Source organism: Mustela putorius, unplaced genomic scaffold (assembly GCF_011764305.1).
Source record: "Mustela putorius furo isolate JIRA1106 unplaced genomic scaffold, ASM1176430v1.1 tig00003834_pilon_pilon_pilon, whole genome shotgun sequence".
Taxonomy (NCBI): domain Eukaryota; kingdom Metazoa; phylum Chordata; class Mammalia; order Carnivora; family Mustelidae; genus Mustela; species Mustela putorius.
The window spans coordinates 129,628,536-129,648,696 of NW_025421987.1; the positions used below are offsets into that span (position 1 = coordinate 129,628,536).

The 20,161-nt window shown below is 38.4% G+C and overlaps 1 protein-coding gene across 4 annotated transcripts in view; it reads left to right on the top strand.

The window, feature by feature from the left end:
• The first annotated feature begins 2,041 nt into the window (after window positions 1-2,041).
• Window positions 2,042-20,161, top strand: part of ZNF445 (zinc finger protein 445) — a 39,819-nt gene continuing 21,699 nt past the window's right edge. For 2 of the 4 annotated variants that reach the window (XM_004774151.3, XM_004774153.3), the window contains exon 1: window positions 2,042-2,173. The gene's annotated coding sequence lies outside the window, so the exon portion shown is untranslated. The remainder of the gene's footprint in view (window positions 2,174-20,161) is intronic. The other 2 variants (XM_045089030.1, XM_004774152.3) reach the window with 1 other exon arrangement.

Consider the following 20,161-nt stretch of genomic DNA (forward strand, 5'->3'; position numbering starts at 1 on the left):
GCGGACAAGGGACTTGTATAGGACAGGTCCCACCAGAACATTCCCACATCTGCAACCAGACTATAGCCATAAATGACACAGAGAAAAATATCTAATACCACCCCCCCAAAACACCTGGTGGGCCTGTGCCTCTGGACTTAGCCCATGCATCCATCTGTCAGCACTGAACCGAACTAAAGACTATTGTGTTCTGGTGCATCTTGTACCTCGCCTAATCTACCACCCCTATGAGGACGTGATTTCATACTGGGAGGGAGGACCACACAGGGTTAAGAGAGAACCCGTAAGCTTGACTCTTGCACTCATCCTGGGGCTAGGACTAGGAACTGCCCGGGTAGCCACTGGAACCTCAGCCTTAATCTCACAACAACACCACTATCAGGGCCTGTGAGAAGCCATAGATGCAGATATACAGGAGCTAGAATTATCCATCTCAAAGTTGCAAGAGTCAATCAGCTCGTTAGTGGAAGTAGTCCTACAAAACAGACAGGGGTTAGATCTCCTATTCCTCCAACAGGGGGGCCTCTGTGCTGCCCTTAAGGAGGAATGTTGTTTCTATGTTGATCACTCAGGAGTAGTCAAAGATTCTATGGCTAAGGTGAGAGAAGGGTTGGCAAAGTGGAAAAAGGAGCGAGAGGCAACAAAGGGCTTATTCCAATCCTGGTTTGCCTCGTCCCCTTGGATAACGACCTTAATCTCTTCCTTGCTGGGACCCATCTGTATCTTACTCCTCCTGTTAACTTTTGGACCATACATTTTAAACCGCCTGGTAACTTTTGTCAATCAACGCCTCCAGACAGTGCAAACTCTGGTCTTAAGACAGCAATACCAGCCCCTAGACTTACATGACAACGACTGCACTCGTGCCCACGGAGGATCCAAGATTGGCTCCTCAGGTCCTTGAGAGAGGGGGAGATGAAAGGCCTGGACAAACCTCACCCCACCCGAAACTTGTTTACGCCCGAAAGAGTTATCAACCAGCTACTTCTGCTTCTGTAAAAGTCCTTGCTCAATGCGCGGCTAACTAGCTACTTTTGCTTCTGTTCGAATGCTTGCTTAATGCGGGTGCGGGCTCCCAACACCAATCAACCAACCAACACCAGGTATGATTTTTTTAACTTGTTTGTACCCCACCCCAAAACTTGTTTGTACCTGCTTATAAAAACCCTGCACTTTAAGGACCTCTCAGCGTCACCAGCAACGAGTGTCCGGATTCGAACTCGCAGTAAACGACCCCTGCTGTTTGGCTTTGACTTGCGTCTCTGGTGGTCTTTTAAGGTGGGCGTACAACGCATCCGGCATTACAACCCCTGAGCTCATTGGGGGCTGTGAGATTTTGGAGTACATGAGCCCTCTCGCAGCCCCGGGTTTTTTAATAAACACTCCTCAATTTGGCCTGCTGAATATGGTGTCCGTCTTTATAACTCGCTGCTCAGAATATAACATAAGGAAAGTCACATTGCAATAACCAGTCTACTATATAAGTCCACCCTTGTATAGTGCTTCCAGCTCCTTTCTTTCTGTCGGCTAGACTGGATGCTGCCCTATTGGTGAACTCTTGAATAAAAGCCAATGAGATCTTTAAAAATGTACTCAGTTGAATTTTGTTCAGAAGAAAATCCCCCGAAGCCACGGGAAGGTACCGTTTTTGTGCCCCTGTGGTCGGAAATCAGCAAGTACCCCTAGATACAATGAGTGGCCCCCTTAACAACTCTCCCTTTGGCCAGAACCAGTCAGCTAGAACTTAGTGCCTCCCTATTTTGACCTCTAGTTTTGGATCCTGTTCTTGCGGGGCGCGGGGGTGGGGAGGAGAAGGCCTGGAGGGCAGCGAGGCACACACTTGCAAGGGATGTGGTCAAAGTGGGCAAGGCCCGTAGAGCTCTGGAGCCTGACAGGGCATTGGATTGACGAGTGGAGGGCAGGCGCCCGGGCGCGAGTGTGTGTGGGGGGGGGAGTGTTGGGGACCAGCCAGGCGCTCACAGGCTGGCGGATATTGCACCGGCGCCAGGGAGAAGCCGAGACGCTGGCCCTCCCGACTTCCTAGAGAGGCTGCGGAGGACCCGGGCGGCGGCGCGCGTGCGCGCCCGGGGCTGACGGAGAGACCGGCGCGGGGCGACAGGCCGTGGCCCGGTGGTGTGGTCGCAGGACGAGCTGGCGGGGGCCTGGGGAGTCGGTGAGCGGCCGGGCGGGGCGCTGGGGCGTCGGGGTCGGCTGGCTGGCGCAGGGTTCGGGAGGGCGGCGGGGATGTTTGGCCCCTCCCGGTCTGAGAGTAGAGGGGCGGGAGGCGGCTGAGGCCGGGCCTGGAGGCTGCGCCCGGGGCGGGTGGTTTAGCGGGGAAGCCGGTGCCCGCCTCGGGGAGGCGCGTATCTGGAAGTGCTTTGCAGCCCGGGGCAGGGAGTTGGGAGTAATGGCTTCTGCGCTTTATTCTTTCTCCCAATTACGCGAACAAAGCTACTCATTATGGACAATTAGGTGACGCGGGTGAGTGCCAGAAAAGTAAGAGTAACCGCAAATAGTTTCGTCTGGATGCTTCTTGACAGTATAAATTTGTTCACAATTATGGAAACTCATATACATAAATATATGTTTGTTTGTTTATTACGAAATTGGATCATACCATTGCTTTTAAAAACTTCTTTTAGTATTCTTGTGATACAGTAATGCTGTGATAAGATATGCATATTATTTACCGTAGGCTACAATAAAATTTACCATTTTAACCATTTTAAAGTGTGGCATCATTCAGTGGCATTAAGCACAGTCATACTCTTGCCTCTTGAAAATTCCGGCGGAATGCATTTGTTCACTTGGTGGTCAGAATTGGTGTCAGCATTATGGCATCACTAAGACATATTTCTGACTGTGATGGATAGAAAACATTTTGTTTGCAGTTTATTTTCCTTAGCACACATTGCATTAAGCTGTGTTACATAAAGCGCAACAAGTGACGTTTGTGAAGAAAAATAGCAGTCTTGTTTATTAGGGTGATTGTCTCTTTTCAGAATGAAAAGTGAAGTGTCCGAGAGGGAGGTTTTTATTTTTGTAATATAGGGTTTTTTTTTTTTTTACAGATTTTATTTTAATAAAGGGGAATATTTAAACAGAAGGTACAGCTCTAACTTAAAACTACTGTACTGTCTCTGACTTGCATAGGCCTCGGTAATCAGAGAATGGTCTCCTTCTAGGTTAAAAGTGGTGGCCAGGAGAGAACACCATCCTGTTTCAAACTCTTTGTAGTTCAAGAGTGAAAATTTGCAGGGAGATGTCAGCAAGTGGCTTTAGTTGTAATTTGAGGAATGAATTTCAGAGGACTTGGCGTCTGTTGGCACGTGTCTGTATCTCTGGGTATACGGAGAGTCTGGTGAATAAGGGTGCTCTTACATGTCATGTTAATGCTGGAGAAAGGCAGACAAAGTTTGGTTAAAAACCGTAATCCTTCCTGTGGGTGGTAATGATCAGAATGTTTTCCTTCCCAGATCTTAAAACTTTTAGCCTCCTTTCTTGTTTTATTAAACTGCATTGCTCTGGACACTGTAACATACCTCTTAACATATCTACACTTCATTGGCTGTCCTCCTGTGAGCTCTGGAAGGCGGTATCATTATTATTATTATTATTTTGTATCATTCACCACAGCGACCTTAGTGCCTGCGGCATAGTAGGTGCTCAATAGATATTGTTAAGTTAATAAAAGAATGACTGTAAATTGGAGACAAGAATGACAGTATTTGGTATCTTTGATTGCCAAGTTAATTTTTAAGCTAAGAAAAAAAGTAAATCAGAGAAAAACGGTAACACACTTCCTCAATTCAAAAAACTTTTTTCTTTTGAGTAATTGTAGATTTACAGGGGGGTGCAGAAGTTGTAGAGTTCCCTTATAGTCTTCGCTCAGTTTGCCTAAAGTTAAAGTTAACCACAGAACAGTCATCAAACTTAAGAATTTCACAGTGGCGCAGTACTGTTAATTAAACTGCTGACTTTAATATTTAGAGGTCATCAGCTTCTCACTAGTGACCCTTTTTCTGTTCCAGGATCCAGTCTAGAATCCCTCGTTGCGTTTAGTAGTCATGTCTCCAAGTTTTCCTTTAGTATGTGACGGTCTCTCCATCTTTCCCTGTTCTTCGTGACCTCGATGCTTTTGAAGTATGTTGTGCTGGTATTTTTAGAATGCTCCTCACTTTGGTTTTGTCAGGCATTTTCTCCTGCTTCGATTGGATGGTGTCGATATGTCTTATTGCTGTTGATATTAATTTTGATCTAGTGGTGTCTGCCACTGTAAAGATACTGTCTTTCCCTCTATAACTAGCAATTATACTTTGAGACCTTGCATAACAATATCCTGTTTCACCTACTAATTAGCCTTCCTGGTGGATCTTATTAGTGTAATGGTCTAAAGGTGACTTTCATTTCTGTTATTCTCCCTACAGTTATTAATTGGAATACTTTCTGAGGAAGAGTTGTGCCTTGTTTCCCTTTGTTTTATTTATTCAGTTAGTTATATCAGTGTGTGATGTTGGGTATGTATTCTTTGAGCTCTGATGCAGTGCTGATATTATTTTGTTACTTGAATTATTCTAGCCTTGGCCATTGGGCGCTCTTTGCAGTTGGCTCCTGTTTCCCCTTGAAGTGCCCACATCCATTTTGGTGTCTTTCCCTGACTTTCTGGCACCACAGAATGCTTGTGTTGTATCTTTCCCTCCCCAGCCCTGAAGACCACCACTTCTCCAGGGAGCCCTAGTTCCGTTTACTGGAGAAAGGTATGGAGAAACCCAAGTTTGGGACACGAGGTTTGAGTTCATTTCTTAATTGATGGATTTGTTTAATATAACATTCCAGTTATGTACTGGAAGCAGTTTTTCTTGTTTCCTTACCAGTGTATAAAATAAAGCATATGTACCCTGACACTGGTAGGAAAAACACAAGAGTAAGAGACTGCTTAATGAGGATTTTAAAAGAAAACAAAATCACATTGTGTATGAGTTGAAGAAAGGGAGGGAAGGAAGAAGGAAAGAAAGAATGAAAAGAGAAGAAGGGAAAAAAAGAATGCCCCTGGAAAATGCCCCGATAATTGCTTGGGATTTTCCTTGTGCTTTACAAAGCCATTTTCACTGTAGGATTGAGACTGGGATTAAGGTATGAAGCTCTGGGAGAATAGTCCTGATCAGCCCAGGTTTCCTCCTGGGTTTGGGATGAGTGAAGTTTTCCTTCTGTTCTCAAAAGCTAGTTGGGACGTGGAGAAACCCTGAGGCATTAGGATACCTGAATTTAACCTTGCGGGATCAGCTCACTGGCCTCCTATGTCCTTAACTGTGCTCTGGGTCTTTCATCCAGAGTCCAAAAGGGTCTTCTCCATGTTCAAGGTTGTAGAAGCTGGCCTAACCCTTTCTTTGGTCAAAGGCCTGGAATCCTTTGCCAAATTCCTGGCGTTTGCCCTCAGTTTCCTGTCTGTCAGTCTTCTCATCACCGCTGTCCAGATACTTCACCCACCTCTTTAGACATTTCTATGACAGCTGCTTCAGAAAAGGTCTGCTTGGAGGCTTAAAATTGGTGCTTATTGTGCCGTGGGTCTCCATTTCCTGAGATAGGTCATGCCGTTTATATTTTCTGGTGGTTGCATATCTCCCCGCAGAATCACTGTTCCCCACCTCATACCTGGAAACTAACTGCAGGAGATATTCTGTTTGTATAGATCCAGATTCTCATCTTACTTCTCAGGCTTATTTCAGGCTTATTTGGTGGGTGGTCAGAGTCTTGTTGATACCCAGCTCAATTCAGGGTTCTGGTTGAAATACGGTCCCTTACTCCTCCTCTATCTTTTCTTACGTATATTTACCATTTCTAATTACAGTTTTATAGTTTTAGCTAGTATCTTTAGGTCTACATTTAATTAATTAATTTACTTAAAATCAATTTAATTAACATTTAGTATATTATTATTTTCAAGGGTAGAATTTAATTATCCATCAGTTGCATATAACGTCCAGTGTACATTACATCAAGTGCTTTCCTTAACTTCCATCACCCATTTACACTATCCTCCACCCAAATCCCCTCAAGCAACCCTCAGTTTGTGTCCTATAGTTAAGAATGCTTATGGTTTGCCTCCCTCTCTGATTTTGTCTTACTTTATTTTTCTTTCCCTTCCCTTACATTCATCTGTATTGTTTCTTAAATTCCACATATGAGTGCTCTCATGTGGTATTTGTCTTTCCCTGACTGACCTACTTTGCTTAGCATAAAACCCTAGGTCTATCTAGGTCTATCTACATCGTTGGCAGATGGCAAGATTTCATTCTTTTTGATGTCTGAGTAATAATCCATTATATTTATACTACCTCTTCTCTATCCATTCATCAGTTCTTTGGTAGGTCTGCAGTTAATTTTGAATTAATTTTTATATATTGCATTATTTAGGGTTCCAACTTCATTCCTATTTATGTAAACTTTGTTATCGCAGCACCATTTGTGGAAAAAACTATTCTTTCCCCCTTAAGTGGTCTTGGTATCCTTGTCAAAAATAAATTGAGGGCGCCTGGGTGGCTCAGTGGGTTAAGCCACTGCCTTTGGCTCAGGTCATGATCTCAGGGTCCTGGGATCGAGTCTCGCATCAGGCTCTCTGCTCAGTAGGGAGCCTGCTTCCCTCTCTCTTTCTCTGCCTGCCTCTCTGTCTACTTGTGATCTCTGTCAAATAAACAAATAAAATCTTAAAAAAATAAATTAAAAAATAAAAATAAATTGAGCATAGATATATGGGTTTATTTGGGGACTCTTAATTCTATTTAATTGATCTCTATGTCTGCCCTTATGCCCACACCACACTTTCTTGATGACTGCTGCTTTATGAATTAAGTTTTGAAATTAAGAGTGTGTCTTCCAGTTTATTCTTTTTCAAGATCTTGTTGGCTATGCTGGGCCTCTTCAGTTTCCATATGTTAGGATTGGTTTTTCAATTTCTGTAAAGAAGCCAGACGGGATTTTAATAGGGTTTGTATTGAATCTTCATATAATTTGGGAGTACTGTCATTTGACAATATTTTGTTTTCTGATCCCTGGAGAGAGGATCTTTCCATTTACTTAAATCCTTAATTTCTTCTAGCAATGTAGTTTTCAGGGTATAAGTTTTGTTTTTCCTCTGAAAATTCATTTGTAAGTATTTTATTTTTTTATGAGATTATAAATATAAGTATATATTATTTCTTAATTTTATATTTGATTTGTTCGTTTCTGCTATAGAAATACTATTAACTTTTGCAAACTGATCTTATATCCTCCAATCTTGCTGAACTCTTCTATTCTAATAGCTTTTAGTGGAGTACTTTTGATTTCCTATATATGTATCATGTCATTTGCAAATAGAAATATTTCCATTTCTTTTCCTTTCCCATATGGGTTCTCTTTTCAAAGATTAATTCCACTATAATTAACCTACACTGTTATATTAACTTCAGGTGTACAGTACAGTTAGTGAACAGTTCTGTACGTTACTTAGTGCTCATCAGGATAAGTGTACACTTAATCCCCTTCACCTGTTTTACTCTTCCCTCCACCCATCTCTCCTCTGGTAACCATCAATTTTCTATTTAAGAGTGTGGTTTTTTGGTCTCTTTTTTTCTTTACTCATTTGTTTTTTATTTTCTGAAATTCCACATGAGTGAAATCATGTGATACTTGTCTCTTTCTGACTGATTTATTTCACTTAACATTATACTCTCTAGATCCATTCATGTTGTTGCAAATGAGAGTAATATTTTACTGTATACATGCGTGTGTATATATGTATACACACACACACACACACACTCTCCACATCTTTATCCATTCATCTACTTGGATTGCTTCCCCAATTTGGTTATTGTAAGTGACAGTGCAATAAACATAGAGGTGCACATATTTCTTTGAATTAGTGTTTTTGTATTCTTTGGATAAATACCCAGTAGTAAATTAACTATATTGTATGGTAATTCTATTTTTAATCTTTTGAGAAACCTCCAAACTGTTTTCCAGAGTGACTGCACCAGATTGCATTCCTACCAATAGTACATGAGTGTACCTTTTTCTCCACATCCTGGCCAACAGTTGTTATTTCTTGTGTTTTTTATTTTAGCCATTCTGACAGATGTGAGGTAACATCTCATGTGGTAATGATTTGCATTTCCCTGAAGATAAGTTATGTTGAGCCTCTTTTCATGTCTGCTGGCCATCTGGATATCTTTTTCAGAAGAATGTCTGTTCATGCCTTCTGCCCATTTTCAAGTTGGATTATTTTCTTTTCTTTTGGTATTGAGTTTTATTAGATCTTAATATATTTTGGATACTAACGCTTTATCAGATATGTCATTTGCAAATATTTTTTCCCGTTCAGTAGGTTTCTTTTAGTTTTGTTAATTTTTTCCTTTACTGTGCAGAAACCTTTTATTTGATGTGATACCAATAGTTTATTTTTGCTTTTGCTCCCCTTGCCTCAGGAGACCCATGTAGAAAAATGTTGCTACAGCCAATTTCAGAGAATTATCCCCTGTGCTGTCTCATGGGATTTTTGTTTCAGTCTCACATTTAGGTGCTCAGTCCACTTTGAGTTTATTTTTGTATATGATGTAAGAAAGTGGTCCAGTTTCAGTCTTTTGTGTGTGGCTCTCACAGTTTTCCCAGCACCATTTGCTGGAGAAACTACTTCCTATTGCATATTCTTGCCTCCTTTGTCAAAGATCAATTGACCATATAATCATGAGATTATTTCTAGGTTTTCTATTGTGTTCCATTATACTCTCTAGATCCATTCATGTTGTTGCAAATGAGAATAATATTTTATTGTGTGTGATTCCAACTATTTTGATTACTACAGTTTTGTAGTATAACTTGAAATCTGGGATTCTGATGCCTTCAGTGTGTTCTTTTTCAAGGTTGCTTTGGCTATTTAGGGTCTTTTGTGGTTCTGTACAAATTTTTAGGATTGTTCTGGTTCTGTGAAAAATGCTTTTGTATTTTGGTAAGAACTATATTAAGTATGTAAGTTACTTGGGGTAGTATCCACATTTTAATAAAATTTGTTCTCCCAATCCATGAGCATGGAATATCTTTCTAATTATATTATCTTCAGTTTCTTTCATTGGTGTTTTATAGTTTTCACAGTACAGGTCTTTCATCTCTCTGGTTAAGTGTATTCCTAGATATGTTATTGTATTTGGTGCAATTGTGAATAGGATTAATAGGATTTTTTCCTTTTTTTTTTTTTTTAAAGATTTATTTATGTTAGAGGGAGAGAAAGAGCGCACAAATGGGAGGAGCAAAGGTAGAGAAAGAGAGATTTCAGACAGACTCCATGCTGATTGGGGAGCCCCATGTAGGACCAGATCTTACGACTCTGAGATCACGACCTGACCTGAATCCAAGAGTTGGATGCCCAACTGATTGTGCCATCCAGGCAACCTGACATTGTTTTCTTAATTTCTCTGTGTGTTGCTTCATTATTAGTGTATAAATATGCAGTGGATTTTTCTGTATAGTGATTTTGTGTCCTGCAGCCTTACTGAATTCATCTATTAATTCTGGTAGTTTTTCTTTTTTTTTTTTAATCTTTAGGGTTTTTTTAAAATATATAATATCATGTCATTCACAAATAGTGAAAATTTTACTTCATTCTTACTGATGGATTTTTTTTTTTTTTTGGTCTGATTATTTTGGCTAGGATTTGTAGTACTATGTGGAATTAAAGTGGTAAGAGGGGACATCTTTTTCCTACTCTTAGGTAGAAAGCTCTCAGTTTTTCTTCATTTATGTTAGCTGTGGGTTTTTCATATATGACCTTTATTATGTTGAGGTATGTTCCCTTTACACCTACTTTGTTGTGGTGTGGGTTTTTTTTTAATACTTCGTCACTTTTTCTGCATCTTTAGAAATGATCATATGGTTTTTGTTTTTTCTCTTGTTGATGTGATGTATCACACTGATTTGTGACTAATGAATCACACTTGAATAAATTCCACTTGTTCATGGTGAATGATTATTTTAATACGTTGTTGGAATTAGTTTGCTATTATTTTATTGAGGACTTGTGTATCTCTGTTCATCAGGGATACTGGCCTGTAGTTCTCTTTTTTTAATGGTGTATTTATTTGGTTTTGGTATCAGGGAAATGCTGGTCTCACAGAATAAATTTGGAAACTTTCCTTCCTTTTTCCATTTTTTGGGAATAGTTTGAAAAGAATAGATATGAGCTCTTCTCTAAATGTTGGTAGAATTCCCCCTCTGAAACCATCTGGTCCTGGACTTTTGTTTGTTGGGAGTTTTTTGATTACTGAACAATTTGATTTCTGGTAATTTGTCTGCTTAAATTTTCTATTTCTTCCTGATTCAGTTTTGAGAGGTTACATATTTCTAGAAAAGTATCCATTTCTCTATGTTGTTCAATTTGTTGGGATATAATTTTTGTTTTATAAACCTTTGTAATTTTGTGGTGGTGTTTCTCCCCTTTCATTTCTGTGCTTGTTTGAGTCCTCTCTCTCACAGTAAGTCTGACAAAAGGTTTATCAATTTTGTTGATCTTTTCAAAGAATGAGATCTTTGTTTTATTGATCTGTTCTGTTTCTTTCCTTCCTCCTTCCTTACTTCTTATGGATTTTCTCTAATCTTTACTTTTTTAGCTCCTTTAAGTATAAGGTTAATTTTTTTTGTCTGAGATTTTTCTCTATTGTTGAGGTGGGCTTGTATTATTGTTAACTTCCCTCTTGGAAAAGCTTTTGCTGCATCCCAAAGATTCTGGACTGTTGTGTTTTCATTTCCGTTTTCCTCCATGTATTTTTTTTATTTCTTTTTTGATTTCTTGGTTAATCTATTAATTATTCACCTGTTATTTCCATGTATTTGTGTTCTTTTCAGTTTTTCTTGTATATAACTTCTAGTTTCGTACATTGTGGTCAGAAAATTACATGGTATAACTTGGATCTTTTGGAATTTGTTGAAACTTTTTTTGTGACCTAACATTTGATCTGTTCTGGAGAATGTTCCATGTGTACCTGAAAAGAATGCATAATCTGCTGTTTTAGGTTGGAATATTCTGAATATATCTTGAGATCCATGTGGTCTGATGTGTCATTCATATCCATTGTTTACTTTTTGGTTTTCTTTTTAGATCCTCTATCTATTGATGTGTGTTGTTAAAGTTCCTTGGTATGTACAACTATAAATTTTCTCTGTTATGGTTATTATTACCTCCTTTATGTATTTATGTTCTCCTGTATTGGCTACATAAATATTTACAGTTGCTGTATTTTTTTGTTAGATTGTCCGCTTTATAATTATGTAGTGTCCTTCTTTGTCTACTGTCAGTATTTGTTTTAAAGTCAGTTTGTCTGATAAAAGTATTGCTACCTTGGTTTTCTTTTCACTTCCATTTGCATGATAAGTGCTTCTCCGTTCCTTCACTTCGAATCTGCCCGTGTCTTTAGGGCTGAAACGAATGTCTTGTAGGCAGCATATAGATGGGTCTTGGGTTTTTGTCTATTCCATCACCAGTATCTTTTGATTAGAGCATTTAGTCCATTTACAGTCAAAGTAATTATTGATAGGTATGTGTTTATTGCCATTTTGTTACTTGTTTTATGTTTGTTTTTACAGGTCTTCTGTTCCTTTCTTCTTTTGCTCTCCCTTCTCTCTTGGGTCTGCTGGCTTTCTTTAGTGATATTCTTGGATTTCTTTCTGTTTATTTTTTGCATACTTGTTACCAGGTTTGATGTGTGGTTACCGTTAGGTTTATATATAACATTTTATATGTAGCACTCTACATTAAGTGGACAGTTGCTTAAGTTTGAACCCATTCTAAAAGCACTAAATTTCTTGTTTTAGGTGTATGATGTCATACTTAATATCCTTATATTTTGTGAATTTCTTGCCTTAATGTTATATGTATACTTAATTTACTTCATTTTGCTTCCTACTCTGCTTACTCCTCTTTATGGTCTTTCCTTTCTGCTCAGAAAGTCCCATTTGATACATCTTGTAAGTTTGGTTTAGTGGTGATAAATTCCTTTAAACTTTTTTTGACCAGGAAACTCTGTCTCACCTATTTTTAATGATAGCCTTCCTGGATAGACTATTCTTTGGCTGCAGAGTTTTTCCTTTCAGCACTTTGAATATATGATATCACTCCCTTCTGGTGTTCAGAGTTTTTCCTGAAGAATCCACTGATAACCTTATAGAGTTTCACTTATGTGTTTTCTTCTCTTTTGCTGCTTTTAAAACTCTCTTTATCACTGGTTTTTGCCATTTTAGTTATTATGTGTCTTGTTGTGGACCTCCTTTGTTAATTTTTTTGGGGGGGGGCTCTCTTTACCTCCTGGATCTAGATTTTTGTTTTCTCTTTCCTTCCCCAGATTTGGGAAGTTTTCAGCTTTTTTTCAAATGCATGTTCTGCTCCCTTTTCTCTCTCTTCTCATTCTGCGTCCCTACCATGCAAATGTTACTATGCTTGAAGGTGTCGCTAAGTTTCCTTAACTCATTTTCTTACTTATTTATTGTTGATTTTTAAAAAAAGATATCCTGTATTTATTTGAGAGAGAGGAAGGGAGGGAGGGAGAGGGAGAAGCAGACTCCCTGCTGAGCAGGGAGCTCTGAGAATCATGCCCTGAGTTGAAGGCAAATGCTTAACCAACTGAGCTGCCCAGGTACCCCTATTTTTTCCTCAATTTTTTATTTAAATTCTAGTTATTTAACATGTAGTCTAATAGTATTTTCAGAAGTCAAATATAATAATTCATCACTTCCATATAACCCCCAGTGCTCAACACACCAGGTGCCCTTGTTAATACCCATCACCCATCTAACCCAATCCACCACCCACCTCCTTCTGTCAACCCTCAGTTTGTTCTCTATGAGTCTCATGGTTTATTCCCTCCCTCTTTTCTTTCTCCTTCCCATATGTTTATCTGTTTTGTTTCTTAAATTCTTCATATAAGTGAAATTTTATGGAATTTGTCCTTCTCTGGCTGACTTATTTTGCTTACCATAATGCACTCTAGCTCTATCCATTTCATTGCAAATGGAAAGATTTCATTCATTTTGATGGCTGAGTAATCCATTGTATGTATATGCCATATCTTTATCCCTTCATCAGTCAGTGGATATTTGGGCTCAATCCATGCTTGGCTATTGTTAATAATACTGGAACATCAGGCGACATGTACCCTTTTGAATCTGCATTTTTGTAACCTTTGGGTAAATACCTAGCAATGCAATTGCTGGATTGTAAAGTAGTTCTGTTTTTAACTTTTGGGGGAAATATCCATACTATTTTCCACAGTGGCTGCACCAATTTGCATTCCCACCAGCAGTGCAAGGGGGTTCCCCTTTCTCCACATCCTTAGCTACACTTGCTGTTTCTGTGTTACTAATTTAACCATTCTGACAGGTGTGAGGTGATATATTATCACACTTTGGATTTTTATTTCCCTGATGCCAAGTGATTCCAAGTGATGTTGAGCATCTGTTTATGTGCCTGTTGGCTATCAAAGAAGATATCTTCTTTGGAGAAGTGTCTGTTCCTGTCTTCTGCCCTTTTATTTTCTGTTTTTCTTTGTGGGTCTTGGGGTTGTTTTTTTTTTTTTTTTTTTGGATTCTTTGTGTTTTTGGTGTTGAGTTTGGTAAGTTCTTTTTAGCCTTTTATGTGGTATGTCATTGCAAATATCTTCTCCTGTCCCATAGGTTGCCTTTTAGTTATGTCAGCTGTTTCATTTGCTGTGCAAAGTTTTTTAATCTTGAATTCCTGGTAGTTCATTTTTGCCTTTATTTCTCTTGCCTTTGGAGACATGTCTAACAAGAAGTTACTGTGGCTGAGATCAAAGAGGTAGCTGTCTTGTTCTTCTCTAGTACTTTGATGGATTCCTGTCTCACATTGAGGTTTTTCACCCCTTTTGAATTTATATGTGTGTATAGTATAAAGAAGTGGTCCAGTTTCATTCTTCTGCGTATTGCTGTCTGGTTTTCTCAACACCATTTGTTGAAGACAATGCCTTTTTTTCCACTGAAGATTCTTTCCTTCTTTTTTTTTTTTTTTTAAGATTTTATTTATTTGACAGACAGAGATCACAAGTAGGCAGAGAGGCAGGCAGAGAAAGGGGGGCAGGCAGGCTCCCCACTGAGCAGAGAGCCCGATGCAGGGCTCGATCCCAGGACCTTGGGATTATGACCTGAGCTGAAGGCAGAGGCTTTAACCCATTGAGCCACCCAGGTGCCCCAATTCTTTCCTTCTTTGTCAGGGTTAGTTGACCACAGAATTGTGGGTCCATTTCTGGGTTTTCTATTCTGTTCCATTGATCTATATGTTTTTGTGCCAGTCCCATACTGTCTTGATGATCACAGCTATGAATATAGCTCAAAATCTGGAATCATGATGCTTCCTGCTTTGTCTTTCTTTTTCAGTATTGCTTTAGCTGTTTGGGGATTTTTGTCATCCCATACAAATTTAGAAATGCTTGTTCTGGCTCTTTGAAAACTGCTGCTGGTATTTTTACAAATTTATTTAAATACAATTTAGTTAATATGTAATGTATCACCAGCTTCAAATTTAGTGAGTCATCAGTTGCATATAACACCCAGTGCTCATCACATCAAGTACCCTCCATAATGCCTATCCCCAAATTACCACATCCCCCCGCCCACCTTCCCTTCAGCAATCCTCAGTATTTGCTAGAATAGATAAATAGCTAGAATAGATAGAATAGATAAGAATCTCTTATGGTTTGCCTCCTTCTCTGTTTTCATCTTATTTTATTTTTCCTCCCCTTCCCTTATGTTCATCTGTTTTGTTTCTTAAATTCCACATTGGTGAAAGCATATGACATATGTCTTTCTCTGACTAACTTATTTCACCTAGGATAATACTCTCTAATTCCATCCATGTTATTGTAAATGGCACTACTTCTGAGTTTGATGAGTTATAGATTTTGGACACTGTCTGATAAGACATTTGCAAATATCTTCTCCCCTCCCATAGGTTGCCTTTCCGTTTTGTCAACTGTTTCCTTTGTTGTGCAAAAGCTTTTTTTTTTTTTTTAGATTTTATTTATTTATTTGACAGACAGTGATGACAAGTAGGCAGAGAGGCAGACAGAGAGAGAGGGGAGAAGCAGGATCCTCGCTGAGCATAGAGCCTGATGCAGGGCTTGATCCCAGGACCCTGGGATCATGATCTGAGCCAAAGGCAGAGGCTTTAACCCACTGAGCCACCCAGGTGCCCCGTACAAAAGCTTTTTATGCTGATGAAGCCCTATTCATATTTGCTTTTGTTTCCCTTGCCTTTATAGAGGTGTCTTGCAAGAAGTAGCTGCAGTTCAGGTTGAAGAGGTTACTGCCTTTCTTGTCCTCTAGAATTCTGATGGATTCTTGTCTCACACTGAGGTCTTTTCATCCATTTTGAGTTTATCTTTGTGAATGGTATAAGAGAATGGTCCAGTTTCATTCTCCTGGGTGTGGCTATCTGGTTTTCTCTGCACCATTTTTTGAAGTGACTATCTTTTTTTCTGTTAGATACTCTTTCCTGTTCTGTGGAAGTTTAGCTAACCATAGTGCTGAGGGTCTGTTTCTGGGTTCCCTACTCTGTTCCATTGACCTTTGTATCTCTTTTTGTGCCAGTTCTATACTGTTTTGATGATATAGCTTTGTAATAGAGCTTAAGTCTGGAATTATGATGCCTCCACATTTGGTTTTCTTTTTCAACATTCTTTTGGCCATTCAGGATCTTTTGTGGTTCCATACAAATATAGTATGGACTGTTAGTTCCAGCTCTGTGAAAAATGCTTACAGTATTTTGATAGGGAATGAATTGAATGTGTAGATTACTCTGGGTAGCATAGAGGTTTTAACAATATTTGTTCTTCCAGTCGATGAGCATGGAACGGTTTTCCATTTCTTTGTGTCATCTTCAATTTCTTTTATAAGTGTTCTGTAGTTTCCAGAGTACAGATCCTTTACGTCTTTGGTTAGGCTTATTCCTAGGTATCTTACTTTTTTGTGTGTGCAATTGTAAATGGGATTGATTCTTGATTTCTCTTTTTCCTGACTTGTTAGTGTACAGAAATGTAACTGACTTCTATGCATTGATTTTATATCCTGGGATTTTGCTGAATTCTAGCAATTTTGGGTGATGTCTTTTGGGTTTTCAACATAAGAGTATCATGTCCTCCAAGAAGATTGAAAGTTTGACTGCTTCTTTGCCAATTTGGATGCCTTTTATTTCTTTTTGTTGTCTGGTTGCTGATGCTAGGACTCCCAGTACTATGTTGAATAACAGTGGTGACAGTGGACATCTATTTATCTTCCTGACCTAAGGGGAAAAGCTCTTAGTTTTTCCCTGTTGAGCATGATATTCTCTTTGGGTCTTTTGATATATAATTTTTATGATACTGAGGTATGTTCTCTCCATCCCTGCCCAGCAGAGAGGTTTTTTGTTTTTGTTTTTGTTTTTCAGAGAGGTTTTATCAAGAGAGAATGCTGATTTTTATCAGATGCTTTTTCTACATCTATTGAGAGGATCCTATTGTTCTTGTCCTTTCTTTTATTAATGTGATGTATCACATTGACTTATGGATGGTGAACCACTCCTGCAGGCCAGGAGTTAATCCCTTTTTCTTGTAATGAATAATCCTTTATGTGTCCTGTTGGATCCTTTTAGCAGTATCTTGGTGAGATTTATTGCATCCTTGTTCATCAGGGATATTAGTCTGTAATTCTCCTTTTTGGTAGCGTCATTGTCTGGTTTTGAGATCAAGCTAATGCTGGCTTCATACAATGAGTTTGGAACTTTTCATTCCATTTGTTTGCTTTTTAAGATTTATGTATGTTTGTGAGAGAGACACAGAGAGGGAGCAAGCACAGACTGGGGGAGGGGCAGAGGGAGAAGCAGACTACCTGCTGAACAGAGAACCTGATGTGGGACTCAATCCCAGGACCCTGGGATCATGACCTGAGCCGAAGGCAGATGCTTAACCTGTACTCTTCCATTTCTTTTTCTTCTTCTTCTTCTTTTTTTTTTTAGAACATTTTCAGGAGTGTAGGTATTAATTCTTCTTTAAATGTTTAATAGTGGGGCACCTGGGTGGCTCAGTCGTTAAGCGGCTGCCTTCGTCTCTGATCATGATCTCAGGTCCTGGGATCAAGCCCCGCATCAGACTTCCTGCTCAGCGGGAAGCCTGCTTCTCCCTCTCCTCTTACTTGTGCTCCCTCTCTCTTGCTGTTTCTCTCTGTCAAATAATTAAAATCTTAAAAAAAAAAAAAAAAGTTTGGTAGAATTCTGCTGTGAGGCCATGTGGCCATGGACTCTAGTTTGTTGGGAGATTTTTAATTACTGCTTCAATTTCTCTGCTGGCTATGCATCTGTTCATCTTTTCTATTTCTTCTTGTTTCAGTTTTGGTAATTTATGTTTCTAGGAATACATTCATTTTCTTAGATTGTCTAGCTCATTGACATATAATTTTTTATAATATTCTCTTATAATTCTTTGTATTTCTTCATTGTTGGATGTGATTTCTCCTCATTCTTCATAGTTTTATTTATGTGGGTATTTTCTCTTTTCTTTTTGATATGTCTGGCTGGGGGTTATCAATTTTATTAATTCTTTAAAAGAACCAGCTCCTAGTTTTGGTTATCTTTTCCATTGCTTGTTTGGTTTCTGCTCTAATCTTTATTATTTCTCTTCTCCTACTGTACTTAGACTTTTCTTTTTCCAGTCTTTCGGTATAAGGTTAGGTTTTGTGTTTTAGAGTTTTCTTGCTTCTTGAAGAAGGCCTGTATTGCCATATGAGTTCTCTCTAGGACCATCTATGCTACATCCAAAGGTTCTGAACTGTCATGTTTTCATTCTCATTTGTTTCCATGTATTTTTTAAATTCTCCTTTTAATTTCTGGATTGATTCATTCTGTAGTAGTTTGCTTTTTAGCCTCCATGTATTTATGTTCTTTCCAAGTTTTTCCCTGTAGTTGACTTCAAGTTTTAAAGCAGTGTAGTCTGAAAATATGCTTTGTACCAGTTGAGACCTGATTCGTGACCCACTGTGTGATCTATTCTGGAGAATGTTCCATATGTTCTCAGGAAGAATGTGTATTTTGCTGCTTTAGAATGAAATGCTCTGATTATATGTGTGAAGTCCATCTGGTCCATTGTGTCAAAGCCTTGTTTCCTTGTTGATCTTCTGCTTAGATGAGCTGTCCATTGCTGTGAATAGGGTTGTTAATGTTCCCTATTATTATCAATGTGTTTTTTTAATTTGGTTATTTATTGATTTATGTATTTGGCTGCTTCCATGTTAGGTGCATAAATATTTAACAACTGTTAGATATTCTTGTTTGATATACTCCTATATTATTGTATAGTATCCTCCTTCCTCTCTTTTACAGTCTTTGGTAAAATCTCATTTGTCTGATGTAAGGATGGCTACACCAGCTTTCTTTTGATGTCCATTGGCATGGTAAATGGTTCTGCATCCCCTCACTTTCAATCTGGAGGTATATCTGAGTAAAATCAGTCTTTTATAAACAACATATCCATGGGTCTTATTTTTTCTATCCATTCTGATACCCTAGGTCTTTTGATTGGAGCTTTTAGTCCTTTTAATTCAGAATAGTTATTGAAAGATGTGGACACTAGTATATATGCTACAATTAAGTATTTTCTTTATATACAAGTTTGCTTTCATTAGAAACTTTTAAAAAGATAAAAAATTATTAATTTAGTGCCATTGTTTCCTTGTAAAGTCGGTGTTCTTAGATTGCTTCTGTTCCTTTCTTGTCTTTTTTACTTCTGTGCTCTCTCTGCGCCAAGAACCTCCTTCAGTATTTCTTGCAGGGCTGTTTTAGTGTTCACAAATTCCTTTAGTTTTTGTTTGTCCTAGAAACTCTTTATCTCTCCTTCTATTCTGAATGATAGCTTCTTGGATAATGAATTCTTGATCACATATTTTTCCAGTTTAGCACGTTGAATATATCATGCCAGTCCTTTCTGGCCTGCTAGTTCTCCATGGACAACTCTGCTGCCAACCTTATCTTTCTACCCTTGTTGGTTAAGGACCTCCCCCCACCCCAACCAAGCTGCTTTGGGATTTTCTCTTTATCTCTGAAATTTGCATACTTCACTATTAGCTCTGAAGATGTTGACCTGTTTTTATTGATTTCAAGGGGCCATTCTCTGTGTCTCCTGAACCTAAATGTCTGTTTCTTTACCCAATTTAGGGAAGTTCTCAGCTCCAATTTGTTCAAATAAACCTTCTGCCCTTCTCTCCTTCTCTTCATCTTCTGGGGCCCCTAATATCCATATACTATTCCAGATTCGGAATCACCGAGTCTTCTGTTTTCCTTCATTATCTAATAGTTTTCTTTCTCTCTTCTTTTCAGCTTCCTCATTTCCTTCATTTTCTCTTCTGTATCACTGATTCACTCTTCTACCTTGTTCATTTTCATTTGTATAGCCTTCACTTGGAAGTATATTTTGGTAATAGCATTTTTAGTTTTGACCTGACTAGTTTTTATTTCTTTTATTTTTACAGTGTGGGGTTCTCTGTTGTCTTCTGCTTTTTCCAAGACCAGCTAGTATCTTTATAATTGTTTTAAATTCTAGTTCAGTCATCTTACTTAGATCAATATTGATTAAATACCTGGATGTGTGTACTACCTCCTGTTCTTTCTTTTGGAGTGAATTTCTCTAGCTCTTCATTTTGTTCAGAAAAGAACAGAAGAAAGGAAAAGAGAAAAGAACAAAAACAACCACAAAAAGAGGGAAAAACAAAAACCGTACCAAAACAAAACAAAACAAAATACCAAAAAACAAAAAACAAAATTAAACATTAGATCCTGGGTGTGTTTTGGCGTGCTTGTTTCCAAAAGCAATCCAAATTCAAACTGTTATGCTGAAAAGAAATAAAAAATAAAAAAAAAAAATTTCAAAATAAGAAAGCAAAGAAAACAGGTCTAACTGGTACAAAGCATATTTTCAGACTATACTGCTTTAAAACTTGAAGTCAACTACAAGGAAAAACTTGGAAAGAACACAAATACATGGAGGCTAAAGAACAAACTACTACAGAATGAATAAATCAATCCAGAAATTAAAGGAGAATTTTAAAAATACATGGAAACTGTTTTTCCCCATTGAGGATGATATTAGCCTCTTTCATACGT